Here is a 9,063-nt window from a genome sequence, read left to right as displayed (position 1 = left end):
GACCGCCACTCCGAGCTATGGCCTTGCTCATTCTGCGGTCACAATCTTTCCGGAGGCTTGATAGCTGACGCATTGACCGGTTGTACGACAGGTGACTTCGGGCTGGGTCTTTGCAGTCATGCACAGGTGACTGTGTCGGGAAGTTCGAAGCCCAAGGTGACCTGATGCTCAGTGGTCGAGTAACGGCGTGGGCAGCTCCGAGAAAAACGTTACTGATTTCCTTGGTTGGTTGACAGGTGGCTGCTCGGATGTTGGGGCAACAGACTCGGGCTGGAGAATGGCTGAAGTTCCGAGGCATTCTGGCTGAGATGAAAACTCTGGGGATGGCGACGTAGCAGTTTTCGTCACAGCTGTCGACGAACCACGGTGGCATAAGGGATCCGCGAGTGACTGGAAGGACCAGCGTGCACGTAGAGGAGTGGTAGTTCCAGCGGATACGGCAGGATGCAAGGCAGCTTGAAGGGTCCCGATGCCCCTTGTTCCAAACCGGGCGAGAAGGGCCAAGTCCAGTCAGAAGCGAAACACGCTGCGTGACCTCTCGTGCCGACAAGAACGGAAAACGACGTTAAGAGGTGATGATGATGACAGACACCATGGCACGCGCCCACAATGGGGCGCAGGCCTGTAGAGTCGGGTAGCAATACTTTCACTTTGATAGCTTGGATAATTATTTTATAATATTAATTAAATACGTGTAAGCACATACTGAAGTAATAATGAGTGCTGCACTATTGTGCCGTATAACCTGAGAAGGCATTGGCAGCAGACATCGTCTTTTTTTATCGCGAGAACGAAGGTCATCTACGTCACTCACGTTCCTCTCTGCCAATATCTATTTTTGAAATCTTCGCATGCCTGTATTTATCTTGATGAGAACTAACAGACAGTAATGCCAAGGAAAGTATTGGCCTCGAGGAGTTACGGAGTCGCCCTCTATCGGACGCGCCTCGATTGCGTGCTAGGCAGGATACCGCCGGCGCGCTCCCCATAGGTTTTGCTGTCGGCGCTCTACAAAAACACCTCGCGGAAGCCCTCCAGGGCATTTCTGTAAGTACTTTCGAAATGAACTGTGTTCTTTAATGTCAAAATAATCATTTTCGACGAACTGAAAGCACAAGATAGTCTACAGTCGCTGTCTCTTTGCAGAAAACCGAGCACCCGCTTCACGCTGTCACCGCGTTGCGGACCCCTGAACCGGCTTCTTGCGTGAAAGGTGGTCACTCGCTGAGTGCAAACTATGTGAAATATCTCGTTAGGGTAGACTGCCTGTATAACCAAACGGAGCATAACAGAAAGAAGCCCCAAGCCAGCGATCGCACGGGTTCGCGACGACTGACGGTGCCTCTGCATGTATGAGCGTCTGCATGTATGTTCGTACTGATGGTTTCGCTTTTGCTACGAGAGAATTTTGGCACCGCGCTGTGAACTTTAGGCCGCAAAATGTGAGAATTTGTGAGTAAACAAACAACTACTGTTGCGCGGACGCTATCAGAGCAGTTCAAAAACAATTTCCTTACAACTGCGGCTTCGGTGCGCATGGCAACTTTGTGATGTGCTGTCCCGATGATTCAATGTTTTTTTGTTCTTTTTTGGTCTAAATTCGGGTACGTTTCAATGTCATTTGACAAGTTGTCTCGCACTGCGTATTGATCGGTCTTCTCAGCGGGCAAATGCCGCTGCTTATGTTTCTTTATTCCGCGCATTCGTTTCGTTTGGTGCTCACACAAAACGTGAGCAAATGCGACGCCTTTTTTTAATGCTCCTTAATTATCGTTCCGTTTGCATTCCAGTGAACTTGCCGCCCTCTGTCATCAATAAATTCATAGACCAAAGCTTCACGACTTCGAGATTGCTGGTGGAAGAAGAACCAGTCTACGAGACTGAGGATGTAGTAGCATGCGACGCCTAGGAAAAGAAAGAAAATACAGTAACGTTTGCGGACTTGTTCTGCAAACGTCGGCTGTGAACTAGGACCCACATGAACTTGAAATAGCGGTGAATAAAATAGAAGTTATTGCAGCAACCAACAGCCGCAAAACAGGATAGTAATTATTTGGCATGTACCCAAGCAATTTTGGCAGCAGTGTCCTGTCTAACGCCAACAGGGTGGCATTTTTCCCACGCAAATAAATGAGGCTCCAAGAAAATACATGGGGTTGGCCGGTGGGCCGATCACGGAGGCAATGCAAAATTTATGTAGCTTATGAAGCAATGCATGCCTCATCAAATAGGAAGGTTGCCCGTCGGCGTCCAGCGTCGGCGGCGTCAACACGAGTGATGCAAAAAATAATCGTCACGTGATGGTGTCGCCATATGACGTCATCATGACGTCACAGATCGCCAAAATATGTAGCGTCACTATGACGCCACATAATGTGACATCACATGATGACGTATTCACACGTCATGGTCGCTTTGCATTGCCTCCGTGATCGGTCACGGAGACCGTGCAAAACCGCGTTAGGCGCAGAACGATTTTGGAGGGGTGCACGGGAGAATCAGTACATCGACTGACAAAAAGAAGATGGCTTTCGCCTTCTAGTCATCTTTAACGAATGCATAAGGGACCCTGTGCGTTTTTTAATTTAACGCGTCTAAACAATGACTTGCGGATCTGCAGCCGATTTTGTGGACGCTGAGCACGGGGCCGACGATCAAGAGGGTTCTGAGATGGAGGGTTCTGAGATGGCATCGCACGTGGTAAAAGGTAGCGCTTTTACCATCCTGTGGCAGATAAGCATCATTTGCCGGCGGGAAGCGCGCGCGAGCCATCGTCTCAGTGCGCGCTGTCTGCTACTCACCGAACATCGCAGGCCCGAAGCAGTAACAAAAGTCTTCGTCGCGGAAGTGCTTGTTGCACACAAGACTCGTAGCGGATGGCTACTTGCCGGTTCTTAGCATTACAACCCATGATTCACGCTGTTTCTTGTCCCGCGGTTACCAGTGCAGGCTGACACTGGGCTCCTTTGCGTAAGCGCGGCACTGCGGCACCGAGCGGTAGAGCCCCATGTTCGTCGCCTTCGGAGGCAGCCACTCTATTACAATGGTTTCAATTGAGTAGAAAATGAGAGAAAACTTCCGAATTTGAACAGACCGCAGCGCATGTGGGACTTGAAACTCGTTTTCAAAGCACGCGGCAGTGCGCCACAAGCAGCCGACGCGGCCGCTGAGACCACGTGATCCTGCCAAGCACGTCACGCCGACGGTGGCGCCGGTGTTTCCAGTGGTGGGCCTCGAGGCCAATAGGGGGTGTTATCTGTAGTATTTAGAATATAAATGTGAAGAAAGTGAAGTGGACGAAAAGATAACTTGCCGCCGGCAGGGACCGAACCTGCTACCTTCGAATAACGCGCCCGACGCTCTCTACCAATTTAGGTTCGGTCCCTACAGGCGGCAGGTTATCTTTTCGTTCACTTTATTTTCTTGACGTTTATATCATAATTGCTACAAATAACATCCCCTATACTTTCCTTGATACTATTGTCTGTTATTTCTCATTAATATTGTGTCTAACAAAGAAAAACGAGTCCTTAAAATTCCACCACTTTCGTTTATCTATCTTGCTTTCTTGTCAATGTGCGTATTTCTAATAATATTTATTTAAATAAGATAGGCAACGTATTCGTACGTATTCATGCTACTTACTATTTCTTTCTGAGCGAACCTTGTCATGGTCTCAGTGTCCTTGTTTTTATTTATGTCTTGTTGAGGAAGCGTGAAGTTGTCTTCGTCGCTGTCGGCGTCGCCATCATGCGATCACTGTCATCTTCATTGTGTCTGTTCTGCCATGGCCGTCGACGTCGTCCTGCACAGTCGTCATGTTAGTGTTGATACTTTTTTGGCGTGCCCTATCACTAATAACATGTTTGTTCCTCGGTATGTGAAATGAATGATTTACTTGTTGTTTCACTATTATTATTATTATTATTATTATTATTATTATTATTATTATTATTATTATTATTATTATTATTATTATTATTATTAATGCCATTTAGGAACTACGAACAATAATATACATGAGTTATGGAAAAAGTTTTAGGGGCGAAGCTCCTTAGGGTGTGGGTCGTTCCCTCTGTAGTAGTATGTATGTAGCCAGCTCTAGTTTAATGAATTGCTCACTAGATGGCGTTTCATGTATTTCTTAGAGTTGCTGTTTAAAGATGACACATGACGCTTGTATAATGCTAATGGCGCATGTCATTGGATGCCTGCGATCGTAAAAGGCGCTCGCTCTTGGCGCGCTTTCTCTTTCGCTCGGAGTCGCCGGATGGAGGTAGACAAGGCGCTCGCTCTTGGCGCGCTTTCTCTTTCGCTCGGGAGCGGACACTTTCCCTGCATTTTACCGATCACAAACCGGTGATAATGAAGGGACCACGTAAACCAACAGTACAATAAAAGTTTGATGTTCAATATATACAGGTTGTTTCACACTCTTTATATGATGTACTGGGCGAATTTCACGGAAGGGTTTCACGGTTTACCGATGATTCCCTCCGGAGCTTCGCCCCACTCATCGTCATTCACCCCGTGGATATGCTGTGATTTTTTTATGGTTCCTCTTGGCCCCTTCTCTTTTAACGCGATAGCGTTAAGGAGCTCGTCTCGCAGTAATTCCGCTGTCGGTGTCGGCGTTGGCGTCGTTGGTTGTGAGCGAGAAATCGACGTCATCCGGTAGCGAAAATTTGAGACAGATGCAAAGAAATGAGTAATAAAAATGTTCGGTTCGAGTGGGAATCGAACCCAGGACTTATGCGGGGCAAGCAGGCGGTTCTACCACAGAGCCACCCCCGTACTTGAAGTTGTTTCGGAAAAAAAACCCTACAAGAATGTCACGTGGTTCGAGGAGTCGTCTCAACGCGTGTAATATTGCGTGGAAAAATGTAGAATCGCACCAGGCGTCAAATAAGGTTAATTGCGAGGCGAGTGGTTGGCTTAAAGGCCAACCAATTACAAAGCGCACAGGCATAATAATCATCATTATCAGAAACAGCATCAACAAAATGCGCAGCTACGCAATTGCACGTGTTGCCTTACGGACGTGTAATGGGTACTTGGCCCATTCGCACCGGAAAGAATTATGGCGTAGCGGGCACTTCGCAACTGTACTTGCAGTAGGCATTCTAGGATAGTTTGAAAACTTCAAGTGTTACGCGCACAGACTTTTCTTTCCTTGCCGCGCAGTGTCCGCTGAGAAGCTATAGCGACTGAGAAAGGGATGCGAACGGGCCCCGATTACAGTATCGTGTTCTACTCTTAAAGGCAAAGTTCAAGCGTCCTCCAAGTTTTTAGTCGAGCAGCCTTACAATCTCTGTTAATTAAGGTTTCCTGCATGCTCATCATGATGACGCGGCAGCGCTAACTAAATCGGTTCTGTATGGCGGCAGAAATTGCAGCAGAACACTGTGCTATATAAGATGATGCGAAACAAAATCGACTGTCGTGGCGTACGTAAGTAGTTACAGACATAACTGAGGTTAATGAAGAAAATGTACCGACGATTACGATACTGCCTAGTGCGAATTCTGAGAGCAGCTCCGTGCTGGGGCAACGCCAACTGTGTTAGAAGTTTTGGCTTTCCGTAGTCGTAGCAATTTAACGTTCGTTACATGTTACAAGTAAGAACACGAAAAAAACGTCTCTGAACTGGTGGCCAGATCCGTTTGATCCATAAAAGTCAGCAGAGCTCGATGGGCTATGAAAATATTTATTTAAGGATTATTATATTATCGTATAATGATACAATAATTGCTTTAACAACAGTTCAAATGGTATGCCGACAGAGAGCAGATAGCACACAAGGGAAGGACTAAACCAAAAAGTTAGATAGTTATTCCAATCTGGGAACAATCTAAATGTAAGCATTTCTTCGCCGTTCCACTTCGCTGCCTTTATAACAACCCTCAATGAGATTGCTAATGTAATAAAAGCAGTAGTCGAGGGGTTTGTTGCGTGCCCGCCCATGTTTATCATTTTTCAACAATACAGCCGGATTCTTTTTGTATTTTTCGTTGTTTCTTTTTACTGTCACTCTTTCTCAGTAATGTCAAGCTTTGGGCTAGTTCTTTCTGCGTAGTGAAAACGAATAACAAGAATTCTTGGGGTCTAACGTCCCAAAACCACGATATGATTATTAGAGACGCCGTAGTGGAGGTCTCCGGAAATTTTGACCACCTGGGATTCTTTAACGTGCACCTAATTCTAAGTACACGAGCCTCTAGCATTATCGCCTCCACCAAAAATGCGGCCGCCGCGGCCGGTATTCGACCCCGCGACCTGCGGGTCAGCAGTCGAGCACCTTAACCACTAGACCACCGCGGCGTGTATAGTGCAAAAGAAACAGCGTGTCTTTTTCTGATGGTGACAATGCTACGTAACGACACGGACAAGCGCTGACTTTGAACCACGCTTCCGAATGAAATTTTATTCCACACGAAAGGTATATATGTTGCAGGAAAAATTATCAAAGGAAACATTAAAGCGTGACATAACTTCCTGGCATGATTACACGTGCTCCTCGAAAAATGACAATCCTTTTCTGCAACAAACAGAGAGGTAGCGTACTGATACACTGTCAGCCTTGATGCGTTCTTCTTGCGCTCTTTCTATCTTCTTCTGCCTTCTGATCCAGTCTTTTTCATTTATACCTTTTTAAATGCGAAGAATTTCTTAGCGAACCTCTGTCACTTTTAGCGTTTCTATCTTCGTATCTATCATCGGCAGCGTTGACCCGACGAATGGAAAGAATAAGATTAGGATCCCAGCAGGAATCGAACCCAAGCATTCTGCGTGGCAATCAGGTATTCTGCCACAGAGACACGCCAGGCCTATAAACTGCTTTGGAAAAACAGCCTATGCAGACGTAATGTCGGTGCAACGTCAATTGCGGTTGTGGTGCTGGCCATCCAATTTTACAACAAAGCAATAAACACTATATATATGTACTCCTACGATACTGGCGCAATAGATACTGACGTCTCTGGTTCCAGGGTTGGCTGCGCCTTTATAGCAGTCTAATAAACATTACATTGGTATTTATATGATCCAACAAGCTATATTGAAGCACTGCTCGATCCCGTAGGAATAGATTAATTAAACTAACGTATGATATCCACGTGATTGCACCGTAAAGTGCGCTTAGTTTCCATAATACTCACGCATTCTAACGTGAGGGCTGACGTTACGTCGCACCATAACTTACCCTTTAAACGCCAGTGTTGTCGACGTGCCTGGTAAGCCCGCGATGTGCACACAGCTACTGCACTTACAAAAGCACGTCGATCCACCTCGTAACGCTTGGCTCAAAGCCATAAAATACAGCATAGAAGTGATCGGTGACTGCTTCGCATGAAACCGATTCCCACAACGCGTGGGATGTGCCGAATTTTTTTACCAGGGGCGGCGTTAAAATCGACCTAAGAACACGCACGTGCGCATGCGCGGATGCTGGTTGCCCCTTTTTTCCCCGTGGTGAGCTCTCAGAGCGAGTGTACGCGGCGTGTGAAATTGAAACCTCGTACGTTGGAACGCAATGAGTTCTTATGAAATTGGGTAGTTCGTTAATCACAATACTGCACCAGCAACGACAATACGGGGGACTCGTGTCCCTTCAAGTGGCGCCGTGGCTCACTTGATTATACCTCCTGTCTAGAAAAAGTGGAGATCGTGAGTTCGAATCCCGCCTGTGCCTGTTCAAGGATCCTTTACTTTTTTTAATGCTCCATAGCGTAAATGCTATTCCGCGTTGACGATCAACGGACATGCAACATTCATTCTCTAACATCATTAACTCGTTTCTGAATCATGTAGGAGCTATCCCCTGGTGCCAAAGGAATTGTGATTTTAATCCCAGGCATGACAGAGATTGTTTTGGAAATACAAGAAATGCCAGCCAACCAAGAAGTCGGGCATATAAGGAACGAAGCTCCCCTTTGGATACTCGGAGTGCCGATTAATTTTTAACCGGTGCGCGCCGTTGAAATGATACAGATACACATTTTGGAAACGCCGGGGTCAAGAGAATAAAATATCGATTGTATATACGTATGTGAAGAAATAACCGTTGCCGGAAAAACCAAAGCTTCTCGTTCTTTTCTCTGCTACCTCTGAGATCAAGAAATGTATGTGAACGCGTGTCTATTATTGATATTTCGGCAAGGATACGGTAATGTTCTTTTTTTTTTGTTCCTTGCGAGAAAGCTTATTGCCCCATAATGAGACGGCTGGAACGAACCTAGGAAAAGAGTGACGAAGGCGTGAAAATCCCGTTTGAAGCGATGGAACGAACCGGTAGAGCATTGCGTAAGAATCCTCGATTACTCTTGGTACAAAACGGGACCGAAACGTGCACTGCCTTTCAAGGCTGGCAGCCGCAGGGGAGGCGGAAAGCGTGCGAGCTGCAACGTAAATAGTTGCTAAATATCGAACACGATACGATGCGTGCAAGGTTTCAATGTAGCGTCAGTGGCGCCGTGGCTTAGTTGGTTAAAGCGCCTGTCTAGTAAACAGGAGATCGTGAGTTCGAATCTCGCCGGTGCCTATGTTCCAATTTTTTTAAGTTATTTATTTCGCGGTTCTCACGCTACTATTTCACGATCCGAAGAACAGCAAACGGTAAAGGTTCGATGAGCTTCGACCCTTCTTTTTTCGCGTTCGTTTCAGTGGCCTTCTCGCCTTTTTATGCTTGATTTATTTCGTTTTTACTGCTACAGCTGTCAAGCGCTCGATCTTGTGTTTGACATGTGTCCTCGTGTCCCTCTATGCATCCCATTCGGTTGACGACGAACGATGTCGTCATCGACGACTCGACTGCTACGATTTTTGTTGTCGTCAGCGTACCTCGTAGAGAGCATAAATCGCAGAGACCATAAATCGATCTGCAAATGAATCTTGAGACTTGCTTTACCGGCTCACTGCGTTTATAAAAAATCGTCAAAGCCGTTTCGGGGTCCATTCAAAGCCGGACAGGTCATGCACTGCGCCGTGGACCTAAAATTGCAACAACGTATGTGCGACGACATATTGTATCGAGTATAGACTATGTCAAGGGGCTTACATATTTGA

The 9,063-nt window shown here is 46.4% G+C and overlaps 1 non-coding gene across 1 annotated transcript; it reads left to right on the top strand.

Moving 5' to 3' along the window:
• The first annotated feature begins 8,465 nt into the window (after window positions 1–8,465).
• Window positions 8,466–8,539, top strand: Trnat-agu (transfer RNA threonine (anticodon AGU)). Its single transcript has one exon. It is a non-coding gene; the product is annotated as a tRNA-Thr (tRNA).
• Window positions 8,540–9,063: the final 524 nt, after the last annotated feature.

Source organism: Rhipicephalus sanguineus, chromosome 1, assembly GCF_013339695.2.
Source record: "Rhipicephalus sanguineus isolate Rsan-2018 chromosome 1, BIME_Rsan_1.4, whole genome shotgun sequence".
NCBI classification, from domain to species: Eukaryota; Metazoa; Arthropoda; class Arachnida; order Ixodida; family Ixodidae; genus Rhipicephalus; species Rhipicephalus sanguineus.
Note: the sequence above shows the minus strand (reverse complement) of the source record. Positions and strands in the feature narration are given on the sequence as shown.